This window comes from Microcebus murinus, chromosome 14 (genome assembly GCF_040939455.1).
Source record: "Microcebus murinus isolate Inina chromosome 14, M.murinus_Inina_mat1.0, whole genome shotgun sequence".
Taxonomy (NCBI): Eukaryota; Metazoa; Chordata; class Mammalia; order Primates; family Cheirogaleidae; genus Microcebus; species Microcebus murinus.
This window is the reverse complement of record NC_134117.1, coordinates 40386426-40401724: the sequence shown is the minus strand read 5'-3', so window position 1 is coordinate 40401724 and position 15299 is coordinate 40386426. Positions and strand designations below refer to the sequence as shown.

The 15299-nt window shown below is 32.0% G+C and overlaps 1 protein-coding gene across 2 annotated transcripts in view; it reads left to right on the top strand.

Moving 5' to 3' along the window:
- Positions 1 to 15299, top strand: part of PCDH15 (protocadherin related 15) — a 1489951-nt gene that overhangs the window by 392691 nt on the left and 1081961 nt on the right. The gene's annotated exons all lie outside the window — the stretch shown is intronic.

The following is a 15299-nucleotide window of genomic DNA, read 5'->3' as shown; positions in this document are numbered from 1 at the left end:
CAATACCCAGGCACAAACCCTTTATAAGTGTCTCTGTTAAAAGTGGGATGTGTTTGTGTGTGTGTGTGTTTGTGTGTATATACTGAGAGGGAAAAAAAAATTGGACTTTTTCCTATTTGAATACTATTTAGTCAAATTGTGTACATACGATATTATAAACTAATATTTAATATTTGTTTTCCAAAAGAGTTTTTTTCCAAATAATCCTTTCCAATACTTTATCAGTATACCAAGTATTTATTGTGTATGTAATTTGAAATGATATCACATAGAACACTAGCTATTTTTCTCTCTCTCTACACATTGATACTAAAGACATCTTTTCAGATTTTTTTTATTCTTACAAAAGATCTTTTTCGTATTATGTCAGTTTCAGATATTCAGATGTTAAATTTCTTTAGCTCAAAGTCATTTATGTTGGCTTTTATGCTTCAAACAGTAGACATTAGTAAAATATATCAACGTTTGAGAAGACTAGCAAATACTTTGAGATAAATTTATTTTCTAGATACAGAGGAGAAATCATCAAAAAATAAGAACTGGATTAAATTAAAAATATATTTCTCGCTAAACAAAGTGGACTGGATTCATTAAAATATCACATTTTGTTTTTATGTGGAATTACAAATATTCACAGATATTTTAAAAGTGTGGGTATTACAAAAGGTATCTTGATAAATAAATATCAATTTAGAGTCTACTTGTCCTTTATATACAACAAATTGTCTTCTATAGCTGTCTCTTTGATGTCAATCATTTTCCATTCCGATATGTTAATGTTTTACAACATATGTAAGTCATAATTTTGAAAGATAATACAATCTGAGACTTTTTAAAACTTTTGTGTAACTTAGATATTCACTTGTTCATATATATATATTTTTTATTTTGCATGTTTTGCAAATGAATCCAGAGCAACTGTGACTGACACAGAATCATACAATTGGCTAGTTGTAGAATTAGGACTAAAACTGAGAATTCCTGGTTTCCACCAAATTTCTACCAGTTGATCAAATCTGTCTTTATTGGATTACATAATCAACTGCTATTACCAATTTGGGGGGGTTACACCACCAATATAGTTCTCATTTTTCTCAGACAAACATTACAGAGAATCACCTGTAAATTTTCCCAGTTTGAAATGCTGACAATGTTTTCTAAATCTTTATTCTCTTGATATCAAGTGGCATGCATTTTAATATATATTTTTTAAAAAGATATTCGATATTAATTATCTTAGTGTGATTTGATGTCTTACCATTGTTAAATATTTGAGCAAATGTGTGTGTTTGTGTTTGTGTGTATTTTTTGAGGAGTTGTGTGAATAATTAAGACCCACTCATCTAAAACATATTATCAGTAAGTTAAGGTTTCTTAACCTTGGCACTATTGATAATTTGGGCCAGATAATATTTTTTGTGGATGCTCTCTTGTATATTATAGGACATTTGGCAGTATCCCTGGCCTCTGTCCAGTTTATCCCTACAGCAAAATATCCTCCCCATAGTGAGACAAACAACAACACCTCCAGATAGTGCAAAATGTTCCCTAGGTGACAAAATCATCTCCAGTTGGGTACTAAAGTAGGTGGAAGACACATACTTGCCATAGGTAATCTGTCTTCTAAGATGAATCCGTCATCTGATTTTATCACATTAGCAGAACATATATCCAAATTATTTTTAAGATGAGAAATGAGCTGTTCAGTTTTATTTACAGCTCTAGAATATAGAAAAAGAAGCAAAATATCTGCTTAATATAGAATGATACAATACCAATGGCTTTTGCTTTTTATAAACTTAGATATTGTTAGGTAATAAACTATAATAATAGTAGTTAAAACTTATTTTTCTTAACTACAACTGTTTTTTCATTTCAGCTATCGACTCATTTGTCAATAGCTATGTTTAGTGATTACAAATGTGTTTAAAAGAAGCCACACTCATCATCCTGACATTTCAAAAATATATTTAGTATGTAAAAAATACTTTTTTATGATCTACTCTTTTATACAGTCATTTATAGTTACAGACCTTGTTGCAACTATGCAACCATGTGACTAGCAAGATACAGAACTACCAAGATATAGAACATTGTCATGTCAATACTCTCTCTTGCCAGTCAACAGCTATTGTTATTTCTTTCACATTATATTTATTTTGCCTATATTATTAATAGAATGACATTTAAATGGAAAAATACAATATATAGTCATTTGTATCTGAATTTTTTCAATCGGCATGTTTTTGAGGTTCATTCATCTTGCTGCATGTATCAGTCATTCTTTCATATAGCTGTGAATTTCCAATGTAGCAATATGCTGCATTCTGTTTATAGATTCTCATGAGGATCAACATTCAAATTGTTTCCAGGTTGATATGATTAGAAATATTGCTGTTATGAGCATTCATGAATACATTTTAGGTAGCTGTAGGTTTTTATTCATTTTTCTTGAATTGTTATGTGATGGGTAGGTACATTTTTAAATTTATGAAAAATTGCCAGACAGATTTGCAAAGTGGTTGTACCATTTCACATTCCCATCAGGAGTGTATAAAAGTTCAAGTTGTTATATATCCTTGCCAGCAAATTGATTTTTTCAGTGTTTTCCATGATATCAACTCTAATGGCTCTGTAGTAGATTTTAGTTTAAATCTGCAATTCCCTGATGACTAAAAATGTCACCAGGTTTTCATGTGATAATGGACCATTAGCATATCTTCCTTTGTGAAATGCTTGATAATGCCCATCCCATTATTAATCTGGTAATTTTATTTTTAATTATTGATTTGAATGGGTTGCATTTTTTGAAAACCCTTTTTCAAATTTCAGCATTGCAAAATTCAAAATTTTTGCAAAACCTTTTGTCAAGTATATGTGTTCATACTATTTTCTCCCAGTCTGTCTTAACTATGCATATTTTCAAACCTGCTCCTTGCACAGCTTCCTTTTCTCTTGCATCCTCAAATTTCAACCCCTTTAAGAGCAGCATGGAACTGAATCCCTATCTCCCCAACTTGCCTAGCCACTTCTATGCTCTACTGGAGGGCCCTCTCTCTGTGCCCTCATCTGGAAAGTACTGCCAAGCAGAAAGTTGGAATTATTATGTAGCTTGTCCCATGTCTTTCTCTTCCCTGAGTGTTCACAGTATGTGCTGTGTCTGCCTCTAGTTTAGCATTGGAAATCGGCATTTCATTTAATTTTCCTGTTTTATCTTTAACATTGCAGAAAGGATAGTCTGGTACTGGATTTTCTCTATTGACTAAAAGCAGAAAGTTCTTATTATTTTTATACTGATGTTTGAGAATATATTAATTCCACAAGTAATTACACAAAGGAGTAAATGGAATCAATATTTTAAACAGTTGCATTTACTTCAAAATATATATGTTGTTGAAATGCAGATTTAATCAACTAATGGTGATTCAGAAATTTTTCACATATTAACAAATACTTAGAAATTTTTTGAAATCATCATGAAAACTATATTACGCATCAAGTCACAGGAAAAAAATAACATGCTATAGAGTCTAATGACTTGGGCTATGAATAAAAAAATTGAAAATTTCAAATCTTGTCTTGTTTAATAATTTCTATGACAGAAATATCCCAATAATTCCACAACAGAAATTCTGTTTATTTGTAGATTCTCTGGTAGAATAATTTTTAAATATATTTTAAATGTAGGCTTTATGACTGAGAAAAATGTCATAATTTTAAACTATTTCATGTTTTATTAGAATAAATTAACATGATAATTGGAACATTGATATTTAAAATGGATAAAAACTTACTTGATTCAGATTTTTCATAGAACACAACTATGTGTTGAATTCTAAATATTATATAATTAGAATTATTCTTTGAAATTTTTGTACAGAAAAATAATTTTACATAGACGATTCTATAAAAATGGGAACTTATTCTAAGTGCATGATTCTTATAATATTATTTACTTTATGGCCATAATTATTTAAATATAAGCTCTTGTTTCAAAATAATTTAAAATGGAGAATTTTTTTTTCTTCTTTTTCATTTCAGCATATTATGAGGGTACAAACGTTTTGGTTACATTTTATGTCTTTGCCTCGTCCAAGTGAGGATTAGAGGCATGCCCTTCCCCTCTACAATGCTCACGGCGTCCATTAGTTGTGAGTTTACACCCCCCAACCCCCTAATCCCTAGAGAATATTACTACCGTATGAGCTCCATAGTGTTGATAAATCAGTGCCAATTTGATGGCGAGTACACGTGAAGCCTATTCTTCCTATCTTGTGATACCTCACCTTGTATAATAGGCTCCAGTTCTATCCAGGAAAATATAAGAGGTGCTAGATCACTGTCATTTCTTATAATTGAGTAATATTCCATTGTATACATATACCAAATGTTAATAATCCTCTCATGAATCGACAGACACTTGTTGTTTCCACATCCTTGCAATAGCGAATTGTGCTGCCATAAACATTCAGGTGCAGATGTCTTTATTATAGAATGACTTTTGCTCTTTTGTGTAGATGCCTTATAGTGCTATTGCTGGATCCAATGGTATTTCTATTTTTAGCTCTTTGAGGTATCTCTAAATTCTTTTTCACAAAGGTTGCACCAATTTGCAGTCCCACCAGCAGTATAAGAGTGTTCCTGCCTCTCCACATCCTTGCCAGCATTTGTTGTTTTGGGATTTTTTGATAGAGGTCAATCTCACTGAGGTTAGGTGATATCTCACTGTGGTTTTGATTTGCATTTCTCTAATGATTAGAGATGCTGAGCAATTTTTAAATATGTTTGCTGGCTATTATGTCTGCTTTTGAAAAGTTTCTGTTTACTTTCTTTGCCTATTTATTGATTTTTAAGGTAATAAAATAGATGCTTTTTAAAAGAGATTCTTTCTTTGTTTATCATTCTGGATTTTTTTTTCCTCTAGGAAATTTACATATCTATCTATTGCATATCCATGCAATTTACATATCCATCTATTTATTTCTTAAATGTTGAACAGCTTACCAAAAAAATCTACTGAATTAACAGTTGAGGTGGGCTTATTTTATTAGTTACTGTACTTTTAGATTCTAACTTAAAATATAAAAGCACTTTGTTGTCCTGGAATAACTTTTAAACTTTCCAAGTAAATGATAATGATATACTGCATTGCTATTTGAAATGATTTAAATTAGTATCAGAAAATACTGACAACATAAAATGTTTTCTACTTTGGCCAAAGCTGGAGGTCAGCAAAAATCACTGTAGAAGGTAAAAACCTTCTGAGTTACCTTTTAGGATTCTTTTTTTTTTTTTTTTTTTTTGAGACAGAGTCTCGCTTTGTTGTCCAGGCTAGAGTGAGAGCCGTGGCGTCAGCCTAGCTCACAGCAACCTCAAACTCCTGGGCTTGAGCGATCCTTCTGCCTCAGCCTCCCGAGTAGCTGGGACTACAGGCATGCGCCACCATGCCCGGCTAATTTTTTATATACATATCAGTTGGCCAATTAATTTCTTTCTATTTATAGTAGAGACGGGGTCTCGCTCTTGCTCAGGCTGGTTTTGAACTCCTGACCTTGAGCAATCCGCCCGCCTCGGCCTCCCAGAGAGCTAGGATTACAGGCGTGAGCCACCGCGCCTGGCCTACCTTTTAGGATTCTTAAGAAAATAGTAAACAGTCACTTCTTTAGGAAGAAAATGTCTACAATCTCTGCTATTCATAACAAGTTGACTCTAACTTGTTGTTTTGGTTTTTTATTGTTTATTTGTGTGATTTTTGTTTTTCCTCTGGCATCTTTCTGTAAGCAGTTCTAATTTCATTCAGCTGTTCATAGACATCATATTTGAGCATTAGAGAAACAGTTATAAACACAAGAACATTTAATAAACACCTGTGTTTTTACAATGGTATTAGTTGAGCCCCTATATTTGTAATTTGTTTCTAATGTAATTGGAGTCCCAGAAGAAAAGCAGACATAAAAAATGTTTGAATGAATAATAGCTGAAAATTTTCCATATTTTGCAGAAGACAAACTTACAGATTTCAAGGAGGTGAGTGAATCTTAAAACAAAATAAACCCCAAAGAAATCCACACCTATGATGATAGGTAAATTCCTAAGAACTGAAGACTAAATAAAAATACAAAAAGTATTACAAAACTTATTATAAATAGCCAAAAAGTCTGAAGAGGAAAATTTTCAGCACTAAATGCATACATTAAAAAATTAGAAACTTTCAAATCAATAATCCAAGTTTTCACATCAGCATCCCAGAAAAAGAAAAGCTGGATATTACAGAGCAAGAAGGAAATGACAATGTTAAAAGCAAAAATTAACAAAACTGAAAACAATCAATAAAAAAATAATCAACAAATAAAATTGACAATTATCTAGTGAGATTAATAAAGAAAGAGAAAGTACTAATGTCAAATGAAAAAGAGTGTACCACCACAGATCCTGTAGACATAAAAGCCTAATAAGACAACACTATAAGCAACTTTACCTACATAAATTTGACAACCTAGACAAAATGTGCCAGTTTCTCAAGAAACATAAATAACCACAACTTATTCACATAAAACAGATAATTTTAATAGCTCTGTAACTTTTAGGAAATTGATTCATAAGTAAACATATCCCCCAAAAGAAATTTCTAAGCCCATTGGAGAATTTTACCTAATTATTAGAGAAAAATTGATATCGATTGTCCAAAATATTTTTCAAAAAATAGAAAAGAGAGCACGATTTCATGTATTTAATGAAGCTAATATTTCTCTGATACCACAACCAAAGACAGTACTAGAGAAAATAAGCCCAGGCCACTAGATACCATGAATATAGAAGCAAAACATTTTAATAATATATTATATCATGGATGGAAGGTTGATTCAATATGTGTAAATAAATCTATGTAATTTACTATATTTATAGGCTAAATAAGAAAAATTATATGGTTATATCAATTGATCCAGAAAAAGAATTTGACAGAATTTGACAACCACTTATGAAGGAAAAAATAAAAATTAAAAAAAAAAAAAAGGAATACACAGGAACTTCTGCAACTTGACAAAGAGCATATACAAAAATTCTACAGCCAGCATTATACTTAATGGTGAAAGATAGAATACATTCCCCCTAAGACTGCACATGAAGTAAGAATGTTTGCTTTCAGTACTTTTATGCAACATACTACTGCAAATTCATTGCAATAAGCCATCTTTACTTACAGATTTCATATATCTACATAGAAAATCCTAAGAAATCTATAAAATAAAAAAAAACCCTATTACTAATAAGTTAATTCAGGAAGGTCACAGGAGAAAAAAATAAACTTTAAAAAAAATTGAAAAATTTAAAAACTGAAAAATTCTATTTCTATATGCTAAGAAATAACACATGAACATCAAAATTGAAAATATACCATTTACATTCACTAAAAGAAAATTATTTCTTCAAGTGTAATTCTATCAAAACATGTACAGGATTAGTATGCTAAAAATAAAGAAAGAAATTAAAGAAAATCTAAATAAATGTAAAAACATACCCTGTTCATAGATGGTATGATTTGAAGAATGAACACAGTAAATATGTGAATTCTCCTCCAATTGCTACACATGCTATATCAAAATACCAGTGAGATTTTTTGTAGATATAGATAAAACTATTCTAAAATTTATTGTTCGAGGAAAAATGGGGTAGTTAAATATTATTGATGAAGAAGAACAAAGAGGGAAAAAGTTGTCAACTCATTTAAAGACTGATATAGCTACAATAATCAGGACTTTGAGAGATTGGTAGAGAAGAAATGCATAAACAAATTGGATAGAATAAAAACACACAAAAATAGAGCAATATAAGTATATGCAACTAATTTTTGACAAAATTGCAAAAGCAATTCAATGGAAAAAAGACAGCTTTTCAAGAAATGGTGCTGGAACATCTATAGGCAAATAACCTCAACCTAGGTCTCACACCTTTTAACATTATTAACTCAAAATTGATCATAAATTTATATTTAAATTTTAAAAAAGTAAAATCATTTGAAAAAACTATAGGTGAAAAACTTCCAATATCCAGGACTAGGCCAAAAGTTCTTAGATTTGACAACAGTTACAGTCTATAAAGGAAAAATTTAAATATTTGTTAAATTAATCAAAAAAGTTTTTGATCTCTGAAAGGCCCTGTTAAGAGGATACAAAGATAAGTCAACCAAGTATCTCACACTAGATTAATACCCACAATGTGTAAATACCACTCAAAACTCAGTAGTTATAAAGCAAACAATTCAATAGAAGTCAGGCAAGAGATAGGAAGAGCCATTCCACTGAGAAGGACATAAAGATGACAAATAAGAACATGGAAGATGTTCAGCATCTTTAGCCATTAGGGAAATGTAAACTAAAATCATAATGAAATATCACTTCCTACTTATTACAATGACTATTTCTTTTTAACGACAAGATCAAATGGGAACTCTCATGTGTTGCTGATGGTAACGGAAAATGGGCAAGTCACTCTCAGTAACAATTTGGCAACTTGTTAAAAAAACTAAACCTGCAATGATGCTGTGGGACAACAACTGTGCTTCTGGGCATTTATCCTAGATAAGCGAAAACTTATACTCATGCAAAAACCTGGACATGAATGTTCATAGAAGGTTCTAGATATAAATAAATTTCTGCTAGTTAGATGCATTTACTTGAGATTTGAAATTTGTAAATAAAGAAGCTATAACATTCTTGCTTCTGTAGCTGTTGTAAGCCTGGTCTTGGAGTAGGTTTGCTAGATTTAGCAAATAAACATATAGGTACCACAGTTTGTGTAACTATTCACACTTGAAGGACATATGGGTTGTTTTTAGTTTTGGGCTATTGTGAATAGACCTTCTCTTAATTACTTCGTTTTCTACAACACTCACCTTTGTTCATTATTCTCTAATCTCACTGTTGTTCTTCTTTCTTTGAGCATATAAAGCTTGTTCCTGACTCATGTGTATTCATTTGCTATTTCCTGAGAAAATACCATTTTATTTTTTAATATCCATCACCTAAAACCATATTGGACCTGTATCAGCTAATCAATTAATACTTATTGATTGAATGAGTCTACTATTCTACTTATATTTGTTAGAAATCATTTTTCATTAATGATGTCCTAAAAGTCATTAACTCTGTTACAGTCATGCAACAATTAACAATAGAATACATCCTGAGAAATGCATAGTTAGACAATTTCATCATTGTGCAAACATCATTGTACTTACACAAACCTACATAGTATAGCCTACTATACACATAGGCTGTATCATATAGCCTAATGTTGCTAGGCTGCAAACCTCTCTAGCATGTTACTGTACTGAATAGTGTAGTCAATTGTAACACAATGGTATGTATTTCTGTATCTAAACATAGAAGAGGTACAGTAAAAATATGGTAGTATAATCTTATAGGACCAATGCTGTATATGCAGTCTACTGTTGACCCCGAAATACCATTATGTGCTGCATGATTGTAATTGTAAAATTTACCTTTAAAAATGTTTTTGAGCATGAGAGTATTATTTGACAATAAATAAAGTGTTATTTGTTATTTTTCACATTTTTTAAAGACTTTAAATTAAATGTAGCAACTGTTAAGGTTAAATAAGCCAAAGTCATGTAAAATTTCTTACAAATACAGTTAGTACTTCTAGATAACTAGCTTTATTTTCACAATCTTGCTGACATTTTTCTGCAGATCTGAGGGGGCTTTACAGAACTGCATGAGGGAGAGTCAGTCTCTGAGGATCTTCTCCAGTTCTCTGATTAAACATATATTTCTTTACTTCAGATTGTGTAAGTCTAAAGTTCTTTAAAGAGAAGAGATGTGACTGGTTGAATAGTTATAATTTTGTTTGAAGCTTTATATTTTTCTTCCAATGTCTTGCCTTTTGATCAAAATATTTGTTAACTTTGCTAGAGTTTTTCAGGAAATTGGACTCCTAGGATTAACTGAAGCCCTTTGTTATAAATTGAATTTCTCTTAAAATTTTGTCTGAATGCTTGCTCAGAAGTTATTTATTTCACTTATTTCCTTTAGTCCTTTCTGATTTCTCATAAACTCAACTCAGGCTGGTTCAGTGACAGATTAAGCTAATTATTTTGTATGCTAGATAATGTTCTACAAAATTCTTTCTCCTTTTTAAAGGAAATACCACCCTCATTCTTTAGAAGTTCATTGTTTTTCAACATCCATGGCCAGGAGTATTTTCACTGTCAGTACTGCAAGAGGTTTTGTTTTAATGTATTCTCCTTGAAAATAAAAGAAACTTACCTTTAAATCATAAAACTGAAAAGAAAGTCAGTGTTAATCCAATCCTTTGTTTAAAACAAAAAAACCAATTCCCAGCAAATGTAGTATCTTGCTGAAAGTCATAGAGCTATTCAGTGGTAGGCATAGGTTTTTAAAATATTACAGCCTGGTGATCCTTTACCATAGTAAAATGATGCTCGTTTATTACATTTACATAAATACATATGTGTTCTAAGATATTTGAATTATTATTTTCATATTTTTGTTATTCGTTTTGGTCTGTTCTGTGGTTGTTACCACCTTAAAAGCTTAGATACAAAATTCGTTAAGACCATTCTTCTTTTACTTCACAATTTTGTATTTTGCTTTCATTGTGGTTACACTGTGAAGAAGGGATGGATTCCTACATCTGTCCACACAAAATTTAGTTGAGATTCAAGATGCCCCACACACATTCACCGATAAGATATGAAAAATATTTACTACTCACATGATAAAGCTTTCTGAGGAAAGCAGGGCGGGCTTCCAAGCAGTCTTAAAATGGCTTGAGAAATCACGGCAAGGGGACTAGCTTTATTTTTACTGTGCTTAGCAAGTAGGGCTGGGATGAGTATTACCACCTATATATGGGCTGGGGCTTTCATGCTTCGAACTTAGCATATGGTCCAAGGAAGGAAGTACCCCTAACTTTCTTATCTGCTCACCTAGATGTAATGCAGAGAGCTCTGGAAAGATGGAGAGGTGAGGCTTAAAAGACGTCAGAAATCGAATGTCATAAATGGAGTCAGATCCTCTATTACCCTTCTGATTATATTCCTTATAATCATTAATTATTATAATACTAGCTCAATTATTTAAGATGATAGCACATCTTAAATTATATAATTCTTATTTTAATAACTTATGAAATTATAAAGTAAATTAGGCTGAGAGCTGTGGTTCACGCCTGTAATCCTAGCACTCTAGAATGCCAAGGTGAGAGGACTGCTCAAGATCAGGAGTTTGAAACCACCCTGAGCAAGAGTGAGACCCTGTCTCTACTACAAATAGAAAGAAATTAATTGGCCAACTAATAATATATATACATATATAAAAAATTAGCCGGCATGGTGGCGCATGCCTGTAGTCCCAGCTCCTCACGAGGCTGGGGCAGAAGGATTACTTGAGCTCAGGAGTTTGAGGTTGCTGTGAGCTAAGCTAACACTGTGGCATTCTAGCCCGGGCAACAGAGTAAGACTCTGTCTCAAAAAAAAAAAAAAAAAAAAAAAAAAGTAGGAGGTTACAGAAGATGAGACTCAGTTTGATTAACATGTTAATTTTCTTTTCAAAATAATCATTTTTATCTTAATGTGTTAAATCCAAAATAACAAAAAAACCAAATTTTCTGATGACATTATATAGGAGTGACCACATAAATAATTGCTGCTTAACACTGAGATCTTGTTCCTTAAATGATGATGTATAGAAGCTCATTTTCCTTATTAAGCTTTCCAAAGGAGCTAATAAACATGTCAAATCCATATTACTTAAGATTCTGAAAGTTTGTTTCAAGTATCATACCTGAGAGCTTTAGAAATCCTATCTGTGGCCTTGTCAGCAAGAATTACATTCTAAAGGTGATTATTCTAAAATTAAATCTAAGTACAGGCAGAAAAACACAATCACTAGGCTGATCATGGAAAGCTCACGTAGACTGTTAAGGTTAAATCACAGACAACAGTTTTCTAGGTCTCACAAATTATAAATATCAAATGATAGCCTACTTAATGCTACCTCCAAATTAAATAAATTACCAATCAGAAAACAAAGGATAAGAGAAAAACAGAGGATCAAATTATATTTAGAAAATTCCATTAATCTTAATTAAGGAGTAGAACATTATGAGGTACAAGCTGCATAATGATAAAAGTGAAGTAGGCACAATATACTGAATCAGAGACAACAAGTATCTCCTTCTACAACTATGACAGATCCTATTAATGCAGTACTCTTCCTTTAAAAGGTTGACTTTGCCACTTATAATAATGAGTAAATTAAATACTATGAGGTAAGTGCTGTAAAAAGAAAAACGTAAAGCAGGCTGGATAGAATCTGGAGTGGGTGAAGGTCCTGTCTCACTGAGAAAGTAACATGTAAGCCAAGACTTCAATAAGTGGAGATAGTTAGGGGTGCACGTAACTGAAGAAAGAACTTCCAGCAAGAAGGAAAAGTCAGTTCAAAGGCTGAGGTGGAAGATGAATTGGCATTTTAGACAAACAGCAAGGAGGCGCTACAGCTGGAGCAGTGAAAATATTAGGGAGAGTAGTAGAGGGGAAAAAAATGGGAAAAAATTGGAGAAAGTATTATGTAAGGACTTACGAGCTATTAAAAGTAATTTTTTTTTATTTTGAAGGAAATGGATATCTATTGCAGGATATATAGCAGAGGAGTACAGTGATCTTATGTCATATTTTTAAAGGCTTATTTTAATTGCTATGTTGATAATATACTAAAAAAGACCAGAAAAGAAGCAGGGGAATATATTAGGAGGTTAATGTTGAAATCCAAATGAGTAATGATGGTGGTTGGATTGAGGTCAGCACTGGAGGTACTAAAAAGTGGTAAGATTCCAGATAATTTTGAAGATAGAGCCAATAGGTTCTATCAGGATTTCTTCATGGGTTAGATGTGATATGTGAGGGGGGGGAAAAGGCTCTAAGGTTTTGGTTTGAACAACTGCAATATTGAAGTTGCCAAAAACTGAAACAGATAAGGCAGAAGGTGGAACATATTTGGCGAAGACAGATCTGTAATTCATGTTTTGACAATATTGATTTTTAGCTATCTGCTACATACTTATTAGACATCAAAGTGGGCATGGCTAAAAGGCAGCTGGATGTATGAATCTAGAGATTAAGAAAGGGATAGAGATATAAAATTGGGGTTCATCAGAACAGAGATAGTTTTTAAACTCAGAGATGGATGAGCTGTGAATGCAGATAGGGAATGAAAGAGGATTAAGGAGTAAACCCTGGGAAATTCTTTATCAGGAAAATATAACATCAGAAAAGAAGGCTGGGACGTAGTGGTCTGCTAGGTAGGAAGAAAAGAAGAGTTTGAGGGCTTAGAATCCAATAAAGAAAAGGTTTCTCAGAAGCAGCAGCATGTCAAAAGTCACTGATACTTCAAATAAGATGACTAAAACTTAACATTGGATTTAGCAACATGGACATATTCAGTGACCTTGACAACAGTGACCTTGACCAGATCCAGCTTTTCTGTATGTTACTTCATTTAACCTTTCTAACAACCCTTATTGATGAATAAACTTAAACTCCTGTAGCTTAAGTTACTTTTTCGAGGTCACAGAGCCAGCAATGATCAATCATCAATCAAATCCAGATCTAACTCCCAAGCCAATGCAAAAGTTTTCCCATATGCAAATCTATTTCCTTAAAGTGGCTGAGAATTTTACAGCTTACTTTTTTCCCCAAAAAATGTTTTATGTTTTACTTATTAACATACGGCTTAAAACCAAACAACGAAGGAAACAACAAAATCAGCAAAAATGATATATTTAAATGATATATTTATAATATTTAAAGTATCTTCTAGTTTCTCCCCAGATAGCATTAACACTGCCAGATGTACTCTGAAAGGTAAATGCTTATAGTTTCAACCTAATTTCATAGAGTAAAATGAAGATGACTAGAGTGTATCAGAACAATACTTATCAGTAGAATTCAGTGAGCTGCTTACTTTAGTGTAACTAGGAAATTATTTGCATGGGTATTTTTTTCACATATATAAGTTTGTTATCAACCTTTATATAAAACTACAATGATTCATATTTCTATTTTCCTCCTGTTTATTTTTAGATTCTTTTCTACTATGAATTAAATTAAAAGGACATTTAATTTTCTTTATCTTTCTAAATGGGGTAGAAATTTATAAGTATGGAATTGTGGATACTTATGCTTCAGACTTCTAAGAAGTTATAAGAAAGTCATTTTCAGAAACCTGCCTGAGTGCTCTGCTATATTAATCAGTAGACAGCAAATGATTTTTTTTTCTTTTAAAATTGAAAATGCTACTACTTTCTTGCATTAGGCAATGGTAGAAATTATTTTTTTACAAAAGCAAAATGAAATTTCTTCTGATGGCACTTCTTCACTTATAGCCAACAAGGGATGTAGAGCCTTCTTCCCCCAATTTTTCTAAACTTGTACTGTAGTAAATCCGTTTTATGATTATGTAATGTAATAGAGCCCCTTTGGGTTGTTTTACGAACAAATAAAGGTTAGAAGTTAGTCAGCCATATGATCAAGCAATTGCACTCCCTGGAATTTATCCAATTAGTTGAAAACACAAAAACCTGCACATGGATGTTTATAAGTTTTATTTGTAAGTGTCAAAACTAGGAAGCAACCAATGTGTCATTCACTAGGTAACAGGACAAATAAACTGTGATACATCTATAAAATAGAATATTATCCAGCATTAAAAAGAAATGAGTAATCAAGTCATGAGAAAATATGGAGGAAATTTAAATGCATGTTACTAAATAAAGAAAGCCATTCTGTAAAATCCATATACTATATGATTCAAACTAATGTATATTCCAGAAAAGGCAAAACTGTAGTGATGGTAAAATATTCAGTCATCTTGTGGTTAGAGGAGAGAGAGGGATGCATAGGTGGAATGATCCTGGGATGACAGACACCCAGGATCTGTCAGGCAGTAACACTATTCTGTATGATGCCATAATAGTGCATACAGATCTTAATACATTTGTCAAAACTTATAGAATGTATAAATACTAAGAGTAAACTGTAATTTACGGTATGGACTTTGGGTGATTAAAAAGAAGTCAGGAAAGAAGGTCATTGTGTTGTGAACTGACTTTCTCATAGCTGTCCTTGAAATAGAGTCAGTATGAATTATCTTTACAGAGTTGAATTCATTCAGGCTGATCCATATAAAATCTTTATTTGAAGTCAGTTAAAATTTCTTTGTAATAATTCCTCCTCTTTCTCCACCAAGAATAAGTCTATT